General features: G+C 40.0%; 1 protein-coding gene across 4 annotated transcripts in view; it reads left to right on the top strand.

The window, feature by feature from the left end:
* The window catches only part of macrod2 (mono-ADP ribosylhydrolase 2), a 1284034-nt gene that overhangs the window by 1146152 nt on the left and 113801 nt on the right, over nucleotides 1-24081 (top strand). The window lies entirely within an intron of this gene.

Below are 24081 nucleotides of genomic sequence, written 5' to 3'. Positions count from 1 at the left end.
TTTGCTGATGGAATACGGTTAATTTTTTTCTAGTAAACTGAAAAGCTAAAGAATTCACATACACACACACACACACACACACACACACTCACACACTCACACACTCTCTTACACACCTGCCAGGTTTTATTCATGCATTTAATTTATTCTGTCAATAAATGCAGTCAAAGTAAATTTGTCAAGGGAACTCAAGGTAAAATATTCAAATTATCAAAAGAATGAGAAAGAAGCTAATGTGAGCCGTAAATAGACTGTCAGCTGGAATTGAAATTTACTGGAGCAGCACAAACGGATTCCTAAATAGTGCTTTGAACAGGCCAGGTGCATATACGTAGCTTAAACAGGCATAACATTATGATCACCTTCCTAATATTGTGTTGGTCCCCCTTTTGCTGCCAAAACAGCCCTGACCCATCGAGGCATGGACTCCACTAGACCCCTGAAGGTGTGCTGTGGTATCTGGCACCAAGATGTTAGCAGCAGATCCTTTAACTCAGAGTCAGAGTCAGAGAGGTTTTATTGTCATTTCAGCTACATACAAGTACATATTGAAACGAAACAGCGTTCCTCTAGGATCACGGTGTAACACGGTACAAAAAGTGCAAGACAATACAAAAACAGTGCAAATACAACAATAATACAAAAAATCCTATAATAAATAACTACAAAAGATATTCCTAATTATCCCTAATCTAAACAAGTAATTAGAACACAGGACTAAAGACAAGTGTTAGTACTTGAGGGAGTTAGTACACAACTCCTGTAAGTTGTGAGGTGGGGCCTCCATGGATCGGACTTGTTTGTCCAGCACATCCCATAGATGCTCGATTGGATTGAGATCTGGGGAATTTGGAGGCCGAGTCAACACCTCAAACACGTTTTTGTGCTCCTCAAACCATTCCTGAACCATTTTTGCTTTGTGGCAGGGAGCATTATCCTGCTGAAAGAGGCCACAGTCATCAGGGAATACCGTTTCCATGAAAGGGTGTACATGGTCTGCAACAATGCTTAGGTAGGTGGTACATGTCAAAGTAACATCCACATGGATAGCAGGACCCAAGGTTTCCCAGCAGAACATTGCCCAAAGCATCACACTGCCTCCATCCAGTGTGATGCTTGCCTTCTTCCCATAATGCATCCTGGTGCCATGTGTCAGAGATGCACACGCACCCGGCCATCCACCTGATATAAAAGAAAACGTGATTTATCAGACCAGGCCACCTTCTTCCATTGCTCCATGGGCCAGTTCCGATGCTCACATGCCCATTGTTGGCGCTTTCGGCGGTGGGCACCCTGACTGGTCTGTGGCTATGCAGCCCCATATGCAACAAACTGTGATGCACTGTGTATTCTGACACCTTTCTATCAGAACCAGCATTAACTTCTTCAGCAATTTGAGCTACAGTAGCTCGTCTGTTGGATCGGACCACACGGGCCAGCCTTTGCTCCCCACGTGCATCAGTGAGCCTTGACCGCCCATGACCCTGTCGCCGGTTTACCACTGTTCCTTTCTTGGACCATTTTTGATAGATACTGACCATTGCAGACCGGGAACACCCCACAAGAGCTGCAGTTTTGGAGATGCTCTGACCCAGTCGTCTAGCCATCACAATTTGGCCCTCGCTCAAATCCTTACGCTTGTCTATTTTTCCTGCTTCTAACACATCAACTCTGAGGATAAAATGTTCACTTGCAGCCTTATAAATCCCACCCACTAACAGGTGCCGTGATGAAGAGATAATCAGCGTTATTCACTTCACCTGTCAGTGGTCATAATGTTATGCCTCGTCGGTGTATATTGAAGTATAATTTTACTTCCATTATATGGCCAAAATTATACAGACACTTCTTTTCATCATTAAGTCTTAATTAAATTTGGCTTTAAGCCACACCCATTGCTAATAGGTGCATTCAATAATTTTTGACTAAAATATATGTTTCTAGTTTTGTGGCAGGAATTTGGATAAGGCTAAAAGAGCATTCAGGATTAGAATTTAAACATTGATTGTGAGTAGGTCTTTTAGCAGTTTTCACTTTTTTTTTAAACATGTTGATTGTGGGTATAAATCTCTGTCTGTCCATAGCAGCGAATATCAAAATGACCAATAAAAATAGATGAAAAATCACGCAATCTCTTTAACAAGTATCTCCATTGGCTGCTAGACCTGTCCATCAAAACCGCATAGCTCCTCTTCCCCTCCGGTACTGTTTGAGAAATGCGTAATGTTTGATCTATACAGTTTATTCAGGTTACTCAATTGCATGGTTATAAACATGGTTTGTACTTGTACACGTAAGTCCATTTTACATATGAAACCGACGGACTGATGACCTGATAAAGATTTACTTTTATTTCTGTGCTGAATTATATCTAAATGTTGCCATCTGTGGTTTGTTTGTGTTTTGAAAACGTTTTTGCTTTTTCCTGAAAAGTCATGTTTTTCATCGGACAGTGACGATATATTGGCTATGTGTAAATACTTTCAAGTCAGTGTTGATCCGTCTGAATCTCCCAAATGATTTTAATGTGGCATAATAATTTGGGTTGCGAACATCATGTGACTAATTAGACTAGCAGTGCTAATTGGCCGATGACACCAAGTGACTGGAAAAAAAAACTGCTTTAGAAAATGCTGCTAATTTGAATGGAAGTCCATGTGATGACATGCTTTTTGTGTAGCAGGATGTATATTACCCAATTTGACTGCTAGGTTAGATAGACAAAACCTGTCGCCCTGGTGTTTCTAAATCTAGTATCACATTGAGAGAATTGAGTATGCATTTCTGCAGCATTTTTCATTTTTAATAAAATAAGTAGGGTTGTGTTAGGAGAGGCAACCAACGTGAAAACTGTATTTCATTTTAATTGTTTACCAAATTCCAATTTTATCCTGGCTAGGGTCGCCGTTGGTTCGGTTTTCTTGTAAACACTGGGCACAAAGCAGAAATCTACCCTCGACAGGGCCCAAACCATATCCTCAGACACAGTCAATCATGTCTGTGTAGGCACCAGGCCAGTTGATAGCACATGCAGTTGGTGGTGGGCATGCATGATAGATTAATGCACCACCAGAGTACTCATTTATTTGTGTTATGTAAATAAAAATACTGATTCTAATAATACTAATACAGTGGTACCTTGTAACTCCATGTCCGCTAAACTCAAAATCTTTGAAACTCAACACCTTTTGTCAAGAAATTTGTACCCTTAAACTCAACGTGTGTGCGACTGCCATTTTGTTTAGTGCTCGACTTGAGCGATGCGGTAAAACATCATCAAAGTGTGGAATAACCGTCAAATTAAAGCTCTACATGTATCTGTGTTTAGCTGGATTTTCCTCCTGTTTCAACCTGTGTTACAGCTTGTGTTCTGAGAAATTGTGAGAATCAGCTTTTCTCACAGTCTAAAATGCTTAAAGTTTAAAAAAAGCTTAATGTGACTTGATGTATTAAAAGAACGACATTGAAACACTAAAACTCTCTTAATTATTACTGCTCATAAGTTTTCTCCACTAATTAAGAAGCATAAGAAAACAAAGAAGTAAAAGTAAAAAGCAGGTTCGACTGTATTTCAGTGTTTTTATACTATATTTGTGTTATTTTCAGTGTAAAAGTTTCAAGAACAACCCCATTATTTTACATTAGCCTAAAATATATGCAGTTCTATGGGACCATGGAACCCATTAACAGGTTTTCCATACATTGTTATGGAAAAAAAAAATACCTTTAAATTCAACGCCACTCCCAGAACCAATGGACATTGAGTTTCAAGGTACCACTGTACTATTATTAGCTATTTTATTATATTTAATAATAATATATAGTAGTGTTCAAAAAAATAGCAGTGATTTTAAAAAAGCAAATAAAGCACAAAATCATTATAATAACTTTTATTTCCATAAATGCAAATGCACTGAAAATACTACACTTTCAATTCTAAATCAAAACATTAACAAAAATTAGCCAGTTTGTGTTAATCCTTTACAGAAAATTAAGAAAAATTTATATTAGGCTGTTCAAAATAATAGCAGTGCCAGCATTTTTCTTTAAAAACTTTACTTTACTTTAAATTACTGAACTAATATTTAGTGGCATAACAATTGTTTCCGAGATCTGTGTTGCATGGAGTTGACCAACTCCTGGCACCTCTGAACAGGTATTCCAGTCCAGGATGATTAGACTACATTCCACAGTTCTTCTGCATTTTTGGGTTTTGCCTAAAAAAAAACACGCTTCAGATATCAGCCCACAAGTTCTCTATGGGATTAAAGTCAGGAGATTGGGCTGGCCACTTCATTACCTCAATCTTGTTTGTCTGTAACCAAGATGTTTAGGGTCACTGTCATGTTGAAACACCCAAAATTGACACCCGTTCTCCTGCAGAATGAATGACTTCACCAGTTTAACTCCTCACTGCTATTATTTTGAACAAGCCCCTTTCAATCGATGCTTCGATTACTCAGAATGAGCGGCATGCATGTCCTAATTGTTGGGTTTGTTTTGTTTTCATTACTCTACTACACTTTCAAGTAAATTTTTTGCTTTGTAAAAATAGCATTTCTACTAAAAACAGTGATTTATCAGGTTAATGCTGTTGGACTGCTATTTTTTTGAACACCACTGTATTGTTATTAAAGTATCAGTTTGTTTTACAGTTTAGTCCCTGGTCTTGTATAAATGGGAGGATTGTCTTTATAAAATCTATTGTAACCACTGCAAACTAAAAAAATTAAGTATTTGTTAGCAGTGCAGGAGTAAAATGTGATGTGCATAATCTAAATTTATGAGTAGGGTATGCATGTAATAGGTTTATTATTAAACCCTGTGGGACACCACCAGGCCAGACAGTTATGAAAAGGTACTAATGTCTTTAAAATAAATACAGGATTAACTCACAAAATATCTTATTGTCTTTTTGAAATGTAATAGGCTTAAGAGTAACTTAACATTGAATATGGGGCAGATTGTGGTGCTAAACATGGTAGTGTATTACAGAAAGTCCTAAAAATGAAAAAGGAATTAAATCAAGTTACAATTATGTGGTGATCGGATGATGCAACATTGCTCCGCACTTGCACACCACTGCCGAGCGTTTAGACTCATGAGTATGAATCTCATCAGAGCCATCAGCCTGAGCGATTGTCCACACAAACACAATTTGTGTTTGACGTAGGGAAAGTTTGACTTTCGCTGCTATACTATGTGATCTCTGAGACCGTTTTGGGCATCTGCACAGGTGAGGGGGAAGTCCCACACACTCTATGGAGCATGTGTGGTAACCCAACACCAGCAGTTGATAAGAAGCGGCTGGTGACTGGGTGCGTTGGAGGTAGTGCATAATAGTCTATAGGGATTCTTAGCCAGAACAGAAGTGCAAGTGGCAGCAGAATTGGAAATGACTAGAAAACAAGGAGGGTAAATGGTACAATTCTTAGACTTCATTTTAGAACCAATCTAATAAAATATATTCGTGAAATGTAAATAAAATAGCTTGTGAAAGCCATACCACTCTGAACCTCTACCCCCCCTTGCAGCAAGCAGGGTGAATCCCAAATGACTTCTTAATAGCTTTACTTTGTTACTTGGGGGCAGATGATGTTATGTTTTAGCCTCTATAGTGTCCAGATTTAGACATTAAAAGACCATTTGGGATTTGGCCTGAATTAAAAGTCTCTGTTATTAAATTAATCTAAACTTGAGCATAAATAGTAATATAGCTTGGGTGGCACGGTGGCTCAGTGAGTAGCACTGTCGCCTCACAGCAAGAAGGTCATGGGTTCGAGCCCCAGGTGGGGCAGTCTGGGTCCTTATCCTCCCACAGTCCAAAAAACATGGTCAAGTTCATTGGAGACACTAAATTGCCCTATAGGTGAATGGGTGTGTTGTGTATGTGTGTCTGCCCTGCAATGGACTGACGCCCCGTCCAGGGTGTTACTATGTGCCTTGCTCCCATTGAAAAGCTGGGATAGGCTCCAGCAGCAACGCAACCGTAATTGGATAAGCGGTTAAGACAGTGAGTGAGTAATAGAGCTTGTGTTATTTAAGCCAAAAAAGGCTATTTATTGCCCATTTCATGAGATTTTAAGAGGATCACCTTTAAAAAAATCTAATCAAATGTCATATATTAGTTATTGTAAGACAATTATGATTGAAGGGCAAAAGAGAAAGAGGACAACCAGCATGGCATTGATGGAGGCAAATAAATAAACGAGGAATGACTCATTAAGAAACCTGAACACCCAAACAGAAGTGCAGCGGTGGGTCCAGTTTCCCCGGAATTGCTGGGCACCAATCCACTGCGGGGCCTTGGCCGTTATAAGACACGTTATGTAGACACCTGACTAGCCAATATCACAGTTGTGGATTTTAACCCTAGATCTCAGTGGTAGTGGGCTAGCACAATTCACGACAAGACAGCATTTTACATCAATCCATGTGTGCTCCAAAGAAGAAGGCTGCCTACTGAGGAGCCTTAATTCTAAGCGATAATCTGACTGAATAACTTACTAGGTTTTCGGACAGACCCCATGTCTACTGAGATTGTAGTGATTTACTGTTTGAAATTGACTGGCCATAGCCTGACATTCCAAAGCCTGAAGGTCCTTAGGGATTTAATGGTCATCACCTACATTAATGTCATACTTGGTAAAGACTCACACCTTGTCAAAGACTTTAAATCATCTTTTAAGACCCTCTACAAGTCTGGTTTCTGTTTAACTTCCTAAGCTCTGCTATTTCTGATGGTGGAGTGATACATGATAAAGACTAGATCCTTACAGGCTGGAAGGCTTTTGTCCTATATTTGTGTCTCCTTGGACCTTATCACCTCCCCAGAGATAAAGCATCATCCAGTTCCCACAAGTCCGCTCCCATTTTACAGCCACGAACCATAGCGTAGTCTTTCTGTAAAGGTCAGAGCTCTCACAGGAAAGCCCTGCTGCTGCTATTCTTCCTCTACCCTTGACAATAAACAGCCAGATTATTTCAGTACGGAACGTTTTACAGCCCTTCTCTGTTGTCCCAGAGACTAGAGCCTTTTCTGCCTTTATGATGAGACCCTGTGGAAAGCTTGAGCTTCTCAAACTGGGGTATCAGGAGGATAAAACTGTTCACTCGTACATCTCCCATCTTCCGTCTTTCCCTGTGGCTTTGTTGATAGATAGCGGCCACTGGAGAATCTCTGATTATACTGGCCCGTCTCCTGCTTGCTCGGTCCGTCGCTTTTCGTTAGCTCTGGGAGCTGAGACACTGTGACCGGCACGCTCTACATAATCACTCTCCAAGATTACAAGCACACTTGCTGGAATGATCAAATTGCCAATACACAAATGAGCGCCATGCACAAACAGCTTTAAAGGTGGCCAAGTAACGGAAAGACAACATTACGCTTGAATGTTTTTTTTCTGAACCAAGCCAAACCAAGAGAAGCTTTAAGTAAAAAGTACCAATTATGTTGCTTCTTGGTACAAAATCAGTTTTGTAAACGTCTTAAAGCACAATAAAACTGGAAAACAACAAGGGAACAAGGGCTTTTTTTCTTAAACAGGCAGTTTTTAAATAGCATAAAAGGCTATTTAATGCCAGAGCTTTGTGTGCATCACAATATTTTGCAAACATTCAGCAAAACTGAACCAGTGACGTCACTTTGTCTATATCTAACATGGTAGGAGCTTCACCTTAAATATGTGGCAGCTTTAAAAAGGAGATGTATGAAAAATCATAAAATCAGGCCTCCTGTGAATTAGTGTTATGGAACAAAATTGACACTGTCCACATTTAATCAAGCTTTAGATCAGGAGTTTTCCACCTGTGGGGTGCGCCCCCAGGAGGCCGTGACATTAGAAGATTTCTTTTTTACTTCTAAAACTAAAGCAATTCATTTTTCAACCACAGAAGACATATTTGATTAGTCTTGCTGACCACACACACACCCACGTTTAATGTTATCCAGTTTAGTCTGAAAAACGGACCGTTGGCTAGCAAAACTGCTGTTATAGGACATGGGTGTGTGTGTGTGTCTTTAAGAGAGGTGTATAGTGGTAGATGCTCTGTTCACAATATCGCGAGTCAGGAGTCGATTCGTATGTTTCGTAAGTGAAGCATAAGTTTCTCTTCTCAGTCGGCGGTCCGTTTTTACTGTTATTAATGAATGCTGCAGTTTTAAATAAGCAGTAGTTACTGGAACATTTTGTGTGACTCGCTTTACTTACTGGTCGAAGGCTTAATTAAACTGTCTATTAACACAGAGCGGTAGCCAAGTCAGACTTGTTCTGCCCGTGGAGTTTTCTGTCAGTCAAAGCAATGTATCCGGAACCAGCCAACTTAGTAATTGATGTACTTTTGCCTCGACTTGGCTCTGTGAAGTAACATTTTCTGCTCTCATTTACATCAAAAGCAAGTACCGTTTACAATTACGACTGTAACTGAAATTGAACCACGAATTTCTATAATGTGCTTGCAGAAACAGGCTCAGCCGTCGCATCGAATAAGATAGGGCTGTATTATCAGCAATATTGCATTGTATGTATGATGTGCACACTGTTAATTATATTATTTCAGCTTGTCAAGAGCTTTCACAATGTTTTCTGTGGGAGGGTTGGGGGGGGGGGGGGGGCTTCGGGGTTTGGGTTGGGGCGGGGGGGGGGGGGTCTTGCAAGTTCGAGGTTGGCACACGGAAGGTCCAAAAAGGTTGAAAACCCCTACTTTAGATCACCATGGACTTTGAGGCTGTAGTACAGGAAAGAGTTTTTGTGATTTCTCTGAGCTTAGACAGTGTCAGCCATATTCCAGCAGCTTTTAATTGCAAGAGACTACTGTTCCATGTACACGTTATAGTCAAAAGTATGTGAACCACCCTTCCAATTGTTGAGTTCTGGCCTTTCACTGACACCCTTTGCTAATATGTATATAACTGAATTAAATCATTCAAATAAATTAAATGCTGTGCTACAGACTTTGTAGCTACAGTTTAGGGAATGCCCTATCCTGTTGTGGCATGACTGTGTCACTGTGCACAAAACAAAGTCCATAAAGACATGGTTTGATAAGTTGTTAAGTCAAGACATACGTTTGTTAAATTAGCCCTGACACCAACCCTACTGAATGCCTTTGGGATGAATTAGAATGTAGATTATTATAGGCCTTCTTATAGAACCTCTCAAATGCTCTTATAACTGAATAAAAGACACACTTTAAAAGCTACAAGCTGTTAGCTGGAGAGGCTGTTATTGCTGCAAATGCAGGGGGTGGTACTACATATTAATTCTCTATGGGTTTGGAATAAGATGTCCAACAAGCTCATTGCCAGGTTTTTTACATATCTTTGTACTATTTATTGGGTGCAGTCAAAGTAGTTGTATTAATGTAAGCACGGGCAGCCCAATGAGTAGCACTGTCACCTCACAGCAAGAAGTCCTGGCTTCGATCCTCATGTAGAGCGGTCCGAGTCCTTTCTGTGTGTTCTCCCCATGTCTGCATGGGTTCCCTCCAGGAGCTCCGGTTAACTCCCACAGTCCAAAAACATGCAAGTGAGGTGAATTGGAGATACAAAATTGGCCATGATTGTGTTTGACATTGAACTTGGGAAGTGACGAATCTTGTGTAACTAATAACTACCTGTCCTGTTATGAATGTAACCAAAGTGTATAAAACATGACGTTAAAATCCTAATAAATAAATAATATGAGCACAGATGTCATCAGATATGATTAAATCACAATGACTAATAAGAAGTTAAATGACCATTATAAACTTTCAAAACTGTGGTCAAAAGCCCTTCGGCTTGTTGGCCAACCTAATTTAAATCCCACTTCACTCTTCTGGGAAGGCTTTTCACTAGTTCCGTCTGTGGGAATTTGTGCATATTCAATCAAAATGGCATTTTATGGTTGATCACTAATATTTGATGAGAAGGCCTTGGCTCAAAATCAAGATGCCAGTTCTGCCCAAAAGGGTTCTGAGGGCTGAGGTCAGGCTGGAAACTGGAGTTCATCCACACTAAACTCATGCTGGAACAATAAATGGCTATTCCCAAATTGCTGCCATTAAGATTATACAATTATTCTGAATGATCTATTTAATACAGTGGTACCTTGAAACTCAATGTCAGTTGGTTCTGGGAGTGGCATCAAGTTTTAAGGTATTTTTTTCCCCATAAGGATGTATGGGAAACCTGTTAATGTGTTCCATGGTCCCGTGGAACTGCATATATTTTAGGCTAATGTAAAATAATGGGGTTGTTTTTGACACTTATACACTGAAAATAACACATGTAATATAAAAACACTGAAATACAAGTGAAAAACAGTTACATACAATAAAACCTGCACTTAACCTTTACTTCTTTTGTTTCATTATGCTTTTTTTGTGCGTAATTAAGAGAAGTTTAGTGTTCCAATGTTGTTCTTTCAATACATTGTCACATTAAGCTTTTTTTAAATGATGATTCTCACAATTTTTCAGCACCCCAAACTATAACACAAGTTTAAAAGTGAAACAGATAAACACAGATACATGTGGACGACTTTTATGACGTATTACCACACCCCTCAAGCCAAACACTGAACATAGCAACTGTCAAATACATGTCAAGTTAAGGGGTAATAATTTCTTGACGAAGGGCGTCGAGTTTTAAAGATTTTAAGTTTAGGGGCCGTCGAGTTACAAGGTACCACTGCATGTGTCTGCAGTGGCCGTAGATACACATAAACTCCATAGTAAGTGTGGTGTCCAAATACTTTAAACCATTTAGTGTACTTTTATCTGTAACTGTGTTTTTCTGTATAGCCTTTTGTCTGGGTCCAAATTACTTTAGAGTCATTTAAAAGTCAAATCACTATGTCACAATGGCTGCCTTGTAAAATGTGAAATAAAATGCACTGGAAACAGAAGTGAAGCAAGGTGACAGATAAAGTAGCATTGTTATTAAAATAGCAGGTGGTAGAGGTGAAAGGTTTGGGAGATTAAATGGGGTAGAGCTCATTAAGGTAAGTGGTATGGTGGCAGCGGCAGGGTCTGTGATGTTAATTGTGACCCCTGGGTGATTAATGAGATTCATCTGTGCTGTGAAGATGTCTTGAAAGTGTGTTCAGCGTTCGAATTCGTGCTCTGTCAGATTGTTCTCAAGTCTTTGCTCTCAGCTGGAACCTTCGTACAGAAGCAGGCAATTGGCATCATGAGTTCTTTTATAAATTTACTACAGGTTTTAGGCAAATGTTTCATCAAAAATTTAAGTACACCAACCTAGATTTATAATTTGGTGGTTTGGAAAGCTATATTTGATCATTTTACTTGGCATGGACTCCTAATTCCTTTGTAATAATTATGATTGACTACATCCCATATAAATAGGGAGAGTTTAATCAAAGCTATTTAGATGTACACTTCTGCTGAATGCACAGAGCCTAACCTCAACCCAGCTGACCTTTGGGATGAATTGGAACATCAGTTGCAAGCCAGGTTTGTTTATCAGTGCTTAACTGCTCAAATTGTCACAGATACTTGGAAATCTTTTAAAAAGCCTTCCCAGAAGGGTGAGGTAAATTACTTCACTTAGACATGGTGTCCAAATATAGAACAGTGGCTTTGTGCCAAGATCAAGAAGAAAATTCAAACGGCTACATTATAATGTGTAAAGTTTGCTTGACTGTGGACAGTGTCAACTATGTTTCAGCAGCTTCCAATTCCATGGTTCTTGGATTACAATTTCTGAGATACATCTTAAGATAAATAAAGTGCTATCTGTCTGACTGTCTGTCCATCTGTCTGTCTAATTAAACTAGAGTAAGGTAATGTTCTATCTATCTGTCTGTCTGTCTACTTAAACTACAGTAAGGTAATGTTCACTATGGAAGCACTTCTGTAAGTCTGCTAAATGCCGAAAATGTAAATGTCTGTCTGTATCAGTCTATCTATCTGTCTGGCTGTCTGTCTGTCTATCTATCTATATTTCTTGGTCTATCTATCGGTCTATCTATCTATCGGTCTATCTATTGGTCTATCTGTCTGTCTGTCTGTATCTATCTGTATCAGTCTATCTATCTATCTATCTATCTATCTATCTATCTATCTATCTATCTATCTATCTATCTATCTATCTATCTATCTATCTATCTATCTATCTAATCTCTGTCTGTCTGACCATCCATCTATCTATGTCCCTCTCTCTTACTCTCTCTCTATTACATCTGATCTGTAATCCAATAACCTGTACCTGTAATGAATGATGTATACAGCAATTATTTATTTAGTTAGTTAGTTATTTTGCTAGTCAGTTATAGTGGAGGGGTGTTTTTTGGTCAAACTTAAAACCTCACCCAAGTCTTTCAGAGCTAAGCACTGTTAATTGCGAAGTGTTGCCTTTACCAACCAGTAAAAAGGAATAGACGAAAATGCTCTAGTGTAGTTTTGTTAGCATCGGGATAGTAATCTGAAATCTCACTTTAGCACTGTCAAGAAGATATTTTGCGAGAAGCATAATAGGACCAATTTAGCAGCACCGCTGTTGCTGACAGTGCCTGTCATAAAACCTGTGAAAATCTGAAGGCCTTGTAAAGCTCAATCCTGCACCTTATCATCATCTCTGTAGGAACCAAGGAGCCAGAAAGACCTTTAGTTCATTTGTACAGAGCTGTAATGTTCTGTCACATTTTCCAGTGTAGTCTTTCATGTTTATTTTGCAGAACTGTAATTGTCACTTTCTTACTTGTGTCTTAGCATGATTGTATCCTTGTGAAAATTAACAAGTTCCACAAAGATGTGGTTTGATGTGTTGGAGGTAAAGGTCAATGGCCTGGTAAGCTTTAACCCTACTGAACTAGGAATGAAATGAAACATCACTTGCAAGCCCAGGCCATGGTGGTGGTGTGTTAGTGTGTGTTGTGCTGGTATGAGTGGATCAGACACAGCAGTGCTGCTGGAGTTTTTAAATGTCCACTCACTGTCCACTTTATTAGACACTCCTACCTAGTTGGTCCACCTTGTTGATGTAAAGTCAGAGACGATTGCTCATCTATTGCTGCTGTTTGAGTTGGTCATCTTCTAGACCTTCATCGGTGGTCACAGGACGCTGCCCACGGGGTGCTGTTGGCTGGATATTTTTGGTTGGTGGACTATTCTCAGTCCAGCAGTGACAGTGAGGTGTTTAAAAACTCCTGCTGTGTCTTATCCACTCATACCAGCACAACACACACTAACACACCACCACCATGTCAGTGTCACTTCAGTGCTGAGAATGATCCACCACCCAAATAATACCTACTCTGTAGTGGTCCTGGGAGAGTTCTGACCATTGAAGAACAGGGTGAAAGCAGGCAAAAAAGTATGTTGTAAAACCGATGGACTACAGTCAGTAATTGTAGAACTACAAAGTGCTTCTATGTGGTAAGTGGAACAGATAAAGTGGACAGTGAGTGTAGAAACAAGGAGGTTTACCACCTGCTATTTTAATAACAATGGTACTTTATCTGCCACCTTGCTTCACATCTGTTTCCAGTGCTTTATCAGCTCCACTTACCATATAGAAGCACTTTGTAATATTACAATTACTGACTGTTGTCCATCTGTTTCACTAGGTACTTTTTTAGCCTGCTTTCACCCTGTTCTTCAATGGTCAGGACTCTCCCAGTATCACTAGAGAGTAGGTATTATTTGGGTGGTGGATCATTCTCAGCACTGCAGTGACACTGACATGGTGGTGGTGTGTTAGTGTGTGTTATGCCTGATCGGTGTAGAATCCAGGACTGACAGACCAAAAACTCCTGTTTAGCAAGCCAAGGGTGACAGTGGCAAGGAAAAACTTTGAGAGGAACCAGACTCAGCGGGGACCCACATCCTCCTTGGGTGTCCTGGAGAATAATTTAAATGAATAGGATTTACACAAACCATACATACACGAAATTAATTTGAATTAAAAGTTATAGTTAGTGAAAAGAATAAACAGTTCTCTAATAATAATAATTCTTTATTATTCAATCCAGTCTGTGATAAAGTCCATAGGACATTTTTGGTGCAAACACGTCTAGCAGGAGTAGCATTGTTGGTACAGCAGTCTCAACTTAAAGGCTTCAACCTCGGGTGTAAATGTCAGTTTTGCAAAGAACATAATGAGACAATATTAATTCTTATGAACGTAATCTCATTAGCAATCAGTCTGTGAAGGTAATTATCTTGCAAAACCTGAGAACTTGTCAAATCTAATCAGAGAACTTGGAAAACAAAATATGTACTTGTTTTCAACTGCAACTGTTTAAACATGACATCACAAATGTGCCCTCCATGACTTTTGTAGCAGTTCTTGCAAAAGACTTCTGCAAAACTTTGCTACCGCTTAACTGATGCATCAGAACCGGGGAAACAGCATGTGGAATTGAATGTAACTTGTGACCAATCAAAAGAGCTTTACCTAGCACAAAAAGCCAAAATGCAGGAAAACAAGCTATAGAATTTTACATCAAACAACCGTTCTGACCCCGATGTTTGAAGTGTTTATGTGTTAATAACGTGCATTCGCGACTGTAAGCCTTGTAGCTGGCAAGGTAATTAGCTAGCTGAATAGTAAAGATAGAGCCAAGTTAGCATGTTACCCATCCGATCGTTAGTATCACTGGGTTTTCGAACCACGGATCCCAGTGGTAGTGGGCCAGTGTAATATATTTCTGCGCCACCTAAGCACTGTCCAGAACCAATAAATAATAATAATGATGGTAGAGAAAATATTAGTAATTTTATTAACTTTGCTAAAGGAAAATATAGATAGATAGACAGACAGATAGATACTTTATTAATCCCGAAGGAAATTAAAATGATATGAAATGCAAGCGGCACAGTGGCTCGGTGGGTAGCACTGTCACCTCACAGCAAGAAGGTCCTGGATTCGATCCCCAGGCGGGGCGGTCCGGGTCCTTTCTGTGCAGTTTGCATTTTCTCCCTGTGTCTGTGTGGGTTTCCTCCAGGAGCTCCATTTTCCTCCTACAGTCCAAAATCATGCAGTCAGGTTAACTGGAGACACTGAATTGCCCTATAGGTGAATTGGTGTGTGTATGTGTGTGTGCCTGCACTGCGATGGACTGGTGCCCTGTCCAGGGTATTACTGTGTGCCTTGCGCCCATTGAAAAGCTGGGATAGGCTCCAGACCCTAATTGGATAAGCGGTTAAGAAGGTGAGTGAGTGAGTATATAAAATACAACACACAAAGTTAGAATTCACAAATTAAGACCAAAAACTGGATCAAGAGACCAAGAATGACTATAAAAACAGTTGATGCTGCCGTGATCTATGACTGGGTATTTAGGGATTTCACCATATACAGTCCATAACATTATTACAAGATGTAAAAAAAATCTAAAGAAATCTTGTGCGTGAAATGTAAGGCCAATAATCAATATTAATTGCCCATGACGTTTGCATGCTTCTGTAAATAATATAACCATATGGGCTTGGGAATACTTTGTAAAATTCTTGTCTGTAAACACAGTTTATGTTTACAAAAGCAATATAAGTCTACACAAAGCAGGATCCATCCAATAGCATCCACATAAGATGTTCACTGACTTTTCTGGCCTCAAGCTTATCTAAAAAGTGTGCTGTGGTCTGAAGAGTCCACATTTCAAATAGTTCTTGAAAATAATAGAACTATTACAAAATACAGTGGTACCTTGTAACTCAACGTCCCCTAAACTCAAAATCTTTCGTCAGGAAATTTGTACCCTTAAACTCAACATTTCCTTTAAACTCAATGTGTGTGCAACTGCTGCTTTGTTCAGCGCTCAGCTTGAGCTGCGCGCTAAAACGTAATCAAAGTACAAATATGAGACCAATCTGCATTTGTGTGGAATAACACATGTATCTGTGTTTAGCTGGATTTTCCTCCTGTTTTACTTTTAAACTTGTGTTACAGCTCGGGGTGCTGACAAATTGTGAGAAACAGCTTTTCCGAGAGTCTAAAACGCTTATCATTTAAAAAAAAAAAAGTGTACTAAAATATGTATTAAAAGAATGACACTAAACACTAAACCTGTCTTAATTATTACTGCTCATAAGTTCTTGCAGGTTTTATTGTATTTTTATATTAATTTTAATGTTTTTCATTTGTAGTTCAGTGTTTTTTATATTATATTTGTGTTATTTTCAGTGTATAAGTGTCAAAAACAACCCCATTATTTTACATTAGCCTAAAATATATGCAGTTCCACAGGGCCATGAAACGCATTAATAGGTTTCCCATACATCCTTATGGGAAAAAATACCTTAAAACTCAATGCCACTCCCAGAAGTAATTGACACTGAGTTTCAAGGTACCACTGTAATAATAATAATAATAAAAAGATTATGGTTTTCTGGACCAATTAGAAAAAGGACCATCCAGAGTGTGCTATTGTCAATGATATGAATAACTTTCACTTCTATGAAGGCTACAGTAATGCTGTGGAGTATCTGGATGATTTACGGACATCCCTGCTTGTTTCAGAAAGACAATGCCGAAAATGACAACGTATTTTGGTATTTGGCTTGTAGTTTTATTTAAATGCTGTAGATGCTGTCTAAATGTTGTCACACAAACTACATAACAAAAATTGTTTTGCAGTACCAAAAATTCTCAGAATCCTATTAAAGAAGCAGGTGGGGTAAGCCCATTCACACCATTGCTCTTTTTATGGGCACTGATCAAATTCATGACACAAGACAAAAGCCTTTTAAGAAACTGTCAGTTTTTCGGCAGCATTGTAGCAGCACTGTCAACATTGTTTAACTGTGCCTGAATGTGTCAAGTCCATTAGCAATGTCATCTATCCTGCAAAGACCAGCAAATAAAAAGGTCTGTGTGTGTACAAAAGATTAGGCAGGTGTGGAAAATAGTAAGAATAAAGTAATTTTTGCTTTTAAAAATAAAAATGTTAATAGTTTATTTTGTCAAGTGCAAGTGTGACCACCCTTTGCCTTCAAAGGGATAGTGGTAGCCTAGTGGATAGGGCATTGAGCTATCAACTGCAAGGTTGAGAGTTCGAATCCCAGCTCTGCCATGCAGTCACTGTTGGGCCTTTGAGCAAGGCCCTTAACCCTCTCTGCTCCAGGGGCGCCGAACAATGGCTGACCCTGCGCTTTGACCCCAGCTTTCTAACAAGCTGGGATATGCAAAGAAATACTTTTGTTGTACCGTATATCTGTATATGTGTTAGGGGGTCTGCGGCGTCTGACGGACTTACCACCTGTCCTCGGCGTCGCAGACATTACAGAACAAAGAGCAGCGTGGCTTCATATAGGAAGCCCGCTGATTAGGGCGAACGACCGGCACCTGCGCGCTTACTATATAAGTGGGCGTCGCCAGTGTGCCGGCGTCGCACCTTTTGTTCTCATGCCGGTGTTTGGCTGCATTGCTCCAGCCGCTTTCTTTCCTTCAGATTAGTGGGTACCTCCAGGCGCCGTAGGTGGTTGGAGGAGTATGGTCAGGAGGCCCGAGGTACTAGAGAGGGTTTGCGTAAAAGTGGCTGGTGCGATTGGGTGCAGTCCTAACGCTGGGACTTTCTCTCCGGCTTTTGCCGTCTAGCTGTCGGCTAAAGCTAACGCCGGGGATTCGCTTCCCCGTGCTTTATAGCGCTTTCCGGCTCGGGGATCTTTGTAGCGTCATTGGCGCTTCCCGTCTGAGCCGCGCCTCCACCGGAGCGACCAGGGTTCGCGTCCGGAGTTCGCTACGTTATTTCGAACTAGTTTTTTTGTATACGGTCACTTCCCAGCTGCGCTGGTGACAGCACCGTTTAGCCGTTTTGTTTCTCCGTTCCTTTTTCTTTGTTTTGGTTTTTGCCTCGTGGGTTTTTCCCCGAGCTCGGCTGAGCGCGGTGCTTCGTTTTAGCGCCGGCGCAGTTTCTGTCTGCAGCTTTGCCGTAGCGTGGCGCTACGGTCTTGGGACGGCGTGCCAGCGACCAGGGTTCGTGGCTCGCTCCCATTACAAGTTGGTTCCGGTTTTTGTTTCTCTTTTCTTTTCAGAGCCAGAGTCTTCGGCAGCGTTCGGGGTTCCCGAATTGTTTTATGTTATTTCTTGTTTTGTTGTCATTTATTAAAATAAAGAATCTTTATTTTTTCTTATCTCTGCGTCTTGGGTCCTCCCTCTCCGCTACTCGTAACAATATGTGTATATTACAAATGATGGCATTCCTCTTCTTCTTCAAAACAGCATTAATTCTTCTGGGTACACTTGCTCCCAGTTTTTGAAAGAACTAGGCAGGGAGGTTGTCCCAACCATCTTGGAGAACTAACCACAGATCTTCTGTGGATGTAGGCTTGCTCAAATCCTTCTGTCACTTGATGATATTGAGATCAGGGCTCTGTGGCGGCCATAGCATCACTTCCAGGACTCCTTGTTCTTCTTTACACCAAATATAGTTCTTAATGACATTGTCCTACTGCAGAACCTCCCTGATGGTATTGCATAATGGATAAGTATCTGTCTGTATTTCTAAGCATTGTGGACACCATTAATCCTGACCAGCTCCCTAACCCCATTTTCTGAAATGCAGCTCCTAACTTGCAGGGACCCTCCACCATGCTTCACTGTTGCCTGCAGACACTCATTATTGCACCGCTCTCCAGCCCAAGCAAACTGCCAAATATTTAAAATCACTCCAGAGTCTGCTAACTACCTTGTGTCTTGTTGCTGTGCTCAGTCTTGCCCAGTGTGAATTTTGACAGCAAATTTTGATTTAGTTTTAGTCATTTTTTTTACACATTGGTTACGTTCATGACAGGAACAGTAGTTATTCATTACACAAGTTTATATCGAACACAGTCATGGACAAATTTAGTTTATAAAACGGATAGTTCCGGTCCTAAAATCTGATTGGCTGAGCCGCATTCAAAGCCGTTGTAAAATCCCCGATAAACGCACACCTAGGACCACCTCACATCATTCCATATTAATACGCCACTGAATCGAAAAACTTAATGTTATTTTTGCCCTCATGTTGCCTAGCAACACTGTTAATCGAACTATTTTGCGTCGCGGAAGAATGCTTTATTGTAAGTTTATATACGATAAATACATTTATGAATTAAACATTGTTGTATTTATTATATTTTTTGTTGACCGCCGTTTTATAAAAGCAATAAGCCACTCGAGACCGTGCATTACTGTTATGATTTTAGCACGGGGAAAGAAGTTTTAGGCACTCCGCACCCTAAAATAAATGTAAAGGGTGTAAAATGTAAATGCTTTTTTATCACTTCACTTAAATTATTTAAGTCATTATATACACTTACACAAAATGAAACATTTTTAACCAGTTATGGAATATTATTAATGTTTGAATGTGCAATAAACACAAAAACAGATTTAACTTATTTCAAACATCTTTATTTACCTGACCTTGCTTATTGAGCATAACAATAACAAAATATTAATGACCAGTAGGCCTGCTCTGCCTGAAAAATATATGCATTGTTCATAACAAATTGCATATTACATTCTTCATAAAACTGGGTACTGTAAAAGCAGCTGTGACATTATGTTGCCATTATACTGCCAGCAGTGCCAGATGTTTCAGATGTGTTGTGTTTTTACCCTAGATCGCCCCACATGGTTTACACATCGTCTTGTTTTTCACGACGTCAAATGAGAAATGTGTCCAGATATCGGCTCTCCTCTTTCTCCCTGTTGACATTGTGGAGTTAATCTAGGTCCATGAGTAAAGAAAGTTCACAGGCTAGTCTGGTCTTCCCGGGTTTAGATCAAACTTGTGCGAGTGTGCGCTTAATGCGGTACTGCAAAAGATTAGTACTGATTGGATGGCTAATCGGCTTGTCCCGCCCCTCCACATACGCTAAAGTAGTTCTGATTGGATCTCTTCCTAACTTGTCCCTACCTTCCACAAAACTAAATCAGTTATTGGATGTCATCCCTGCCAAACATTTTCGTCTCGTTTTTATTCGTTGACGAAAGTGTCAATTCATTTCGTCATAGTTTTATCGTCTCGTTTTCGTCATGAAAAAAAGGTTCGTTGACGAAAACTATGACGAAAATAATTCGTCAATGAAATTAACACTGGTCTTGCCATAGTGTATGACCTGTGAAATGATCTGTGAATGGCTGTTCCTCACCCAGTTTTAAGCCTCCTACACAGATAAATTTTGTTCTAGTAAATGAAATGTTTCAACCTACACAAGAAAATTATGATCATTATCACCAGTTTGGTATAATTGGTTAATCATACACTTGACTATAATCCTACAAAATCACTGACTTTGAAGGCTATGTGACATCCATACATCCATTCTGCATTTTAGGCCTCCAACATATTCCAAAAAATTGTGACACTAAAGCATTTACCACTTTGCCATTTCTTCTCACAACACTTTTCTCACAACAGTGTTTTGTACCGAGGATACCAAGCAATGAAGTGTTTCAGGTGTTATTTTGTCCCATTCTTCCTGTTAACATATCTTAAGGTGTTGGAGTTTAACTTTTTACTATTCTAAACCTGCTGATCTTTATCCATCTCTGTCAGAAGAACAGATTTTTCATGTGATTATAATTGCAAAAGAAAACCAACACGTCACATTTGAGTTGAAGGCAATGACATGTTCCCTGGACTTGAAAAGTATTTGTAGTGATATGCTTCACTTCTCACTGTATATAAATTAGGTCTTGCCTTTACTTCAAGCTGGTCAATTAGAAATCAAGTCAAGGCTCTTGTGCTTTAATGCAGTTCCTCCTTTCATATTCCACGTTAATACCACACATCCCTCTCTGGTATGCTTTTTTTTCCACAGGGTATTTCCATGTTCTATTTGCACATAGCAGGGAACTCTCCGGCTAGCTTTAATAGTTACTTTCCTCCTCCAGTGTGTGTGCTGGAGAAAGGCTGTCATTTTAAAAGCCAGCTGTTAGCAGGCATGTACAAGGCGTCTGCTGTCACCCAGCAGGATGAAGCAGACTGCCAAAGGGCTAGAAATGTAAGCTAAGCACGTATTGCTGTCACTCTCCTCAAAGAATGAATATTGAGTGTATTATGGCATGGTAATATCATTAGACATACTGCGGGATCGTTTTGGAGCATCTCTGCATGTACCATTTTTCATGCGTCATAGCTTGATCATTACAGAATATACCAAGCAGTAGTAATGTTTGTTAAATATTTACTACAGTACAGTGGTAGGGAAACAATTTCACCCACTTTTGCTTTTATTTCATGTATTTTCAGTGCATACACTAATGAGCCAAAACACCTGCCTAATATGCTGTTAACATATCTCTGACCTGTTGACACATGAACTCCACAAGACAGCTGAAGGTCTACTGTGGTATTTAACACCAGGTCATTACCAGCAGTCTTTCAAATTCTGTTTGTTGTGAGCTGTCCAACATTGAATATATTCCTGACTATAACATGCACTCGTGTGTGGGTTGATCCTAATGTTTTGGCTTAGCATTGGTCATCTTCTAGACCTTTATCAGTGGTCACAGGACACCCATGGGGCGCTGTTGGCTGGATATTTTTGGTTGGTGGACTATTCTCAGTCCTGCAGTGACTCCATCAGTGCTGCTGTGTCTTATCCACTCATACCAGCACAACACACACTAACACACCACCATGTCAGTCACTGCAATGCTGAGAATGATCCACCACCCAAATAGTATCTGTTCTGTGGTGGTCCTGGGAGAGTCCTGACCATTAAGGAACAGCATGAAAGGGGGCTAACAAAGCATGCAGAGAAAAAGACTACAGTCAGTAATTGTAGATTGGTGTATAATCACTATAACATAACTTTTGGCAATGGCAGCTTGAAGTTCTCTATTGTAGAGCATATGCATTGTGGTCCAGGTTTGACCCATTGCTCCTGACAATTTGTCATCTATTGCCCCTGGTTATAGGGGTCACTCTTATTAATTCATAATTTTAAAATACTATTTCAAGACTGAATTAAAGCCAGTAGATTGACTAGGCCATACAGGCCCTTTTACCTTCATGAGTAATTTTTGCTTTATGTTTAGGCTTGTTGTAATGTTGAAACCTCCAGATTTGCTCAGCAGGTGACCATGAATGATAATTGTATATATATAATATTGAGGACCATTTGCTGAATGATGCAAAAACATAAAAAAGCTATCATTAATCTCAGGCAGATTAAAGTGGCATTTCTAGGTGCTTGTGACATAGCGGTTTAATGCATTAACCCACCACTGCTTTGAGTCTGAGTCAAAATTCTTAGCAGTGCCACCAGTCTAGCATTACAGACCTAACTGGCCGTGTCAGAGCAAGAAAATGTCGGGTGGAAAATGAACTCTTTAACTAAATTATTTACTTTCTGACCAAAGTGCTGGCCTGAACGGCAAAGAAATACAGCAAGAGTAGTGTGGTCCTCCATGTTAACGTTTTCACGAAACCACAGTTGACTTTACACTTGTCAACGGAGCTGTGTGCTATGACTTCTTCTTGACCAGCATGGGTGTTATGCATGTGTTGGGGGTTGCAGTAGCACCTGGGAGATGGAGATGACTAAATTGGTGGAAACTAAGGCGGAAAAGCTGCAGTTATAATCAAAGCGACATTATATAATTATTTTAAATTAACATCTAACATAATTTTATCAGGTCAGGATTGCGGCAGGTCCGAATTTACTGGGAAACATTGGGCACAAAGCAGAAATCTCCATGGATAGAGTGCCAATTCATCACAGGGCTTGGACCATCCTTTCTTAGATATATGTGTCTGTGTGTAGATGCCTGGCCTGCCGATAGCACTGATTCGAACCTAAACTAAACCAAGAAAAAACTGACATTATTTCTGGAAATCCTGATTCAGTCAGAGCTATAGCTAATGATGTGGGGGCATTGTCAAATCTTAGTTTATCTTTAATTCTTTAATTAAGAGCTACCTTCTTTCATCTCTTCTTTCAAAGCACCCTGTTTTTAAGAACCAGAAAGGAGTTGTTCATTATTTTATTAACTCTCATACTGATTATTGCAATTGACTGTAATTGGGAATCTGTCCTTCAAAATGCATCCACAATGTTCCTGACTGGTACCAAGAAATGGTAGAGCACTACTCCTGTACTTGCATCACTGCACTGGTTACTAGAGAAATACAAAGTTGAATTAAATGTTTTATTATTTGTTTTTAAAGCTTTGCATTGCCTGCCTCTGAGCTATATCTGTGACCTCCTCTGCCAGCCCACTACACGAACCTTATGACCTTCCAACCAGTTGCTCTTAGCCATTCCACACTTTCAGATAAGGTTTAAATGTGATAACGCCTTTTCTGTAGCTGCTTTAAGACTCTTGAACAGTCTCCTTGTTTTAGAAATACATATATATATATATATATACAGTGTATCACAAAAGTGAGTACACCCCTCACATTTCTGCAAATATTTCATTATATCTTTTCATGGGACAACACTATAGACATGAAACTTGGATATAATTTAGAGTAGTCAGTGTACAGCTTGTATAGCAGTGTAGATTTACTGTCTTCTGAAAATAACTCAACACACAGCCATTAATGTCTAAATGGCTGGCAACATAAGTGAGTACACCCCACAGTGAACATGTCCAAATTGTGCCCAAATGTGTCGTTGTCCCTCCCTGGTGTCATGTGTCAAAATCCCAGGTGTAAATGGGGAGCAGGGCTGTTAAATTTGGTGTTTTGGGTACAATTCTCTCATACTGGCCACTGGATATTCAACATGGCACCTCATGGCTAAGAACTCTCTGAGGATGTGAGAAATAGAATTGTTGCTCTCCACAAAGATGGCCTGGGCTTTAAGAAGATTGCTAACACCCTGAAACTGAGCTACAGCATGGTGGCCAAGGTCATACAGCAGTTTTCCAGGACAGGTTCCACTCGGAACAGGCTTCGCCAGGGTCGACCAAAGAAGTTGAGTCCACGTGTTTGGCGTCATATCCAGAGGTTGGCTTTAAAAAATAGACACATGAGTGCTGCCAGCATTGCTGCAGAGGTTGAAGACGTGGGAGGTCAGCCTGTCAGTGCTCAGACCATACGCCGCACACTGCATCAACTTGGTCTGCATGGTCGTCATCCCAGAAGGAAGCTGACGCACAAGAAAGCCAGCAAACAGTTTGCTGAAGACAAG

Source organism: Trichomycterus rosablanca, chromosome 5, assembly GCF_030014385.1.
Source record: "Trichomycterus rosablanca isolate fTriRos1 chromosome 5, fTriRos1.hap1, whole genome shotgun sequence".
In the NCBI taxonomy this organism is placed as follows: domain Eukaryota; kingdom Metazoa; phylum Chordata; class Actinopteri; order Siluriformes; family Trichomycteridae; genus Trichomycterus; species Trichomycterus rosablanca.
This window is presented reverse-complemented; position numbering and strand designations above follow the sequence as displayed.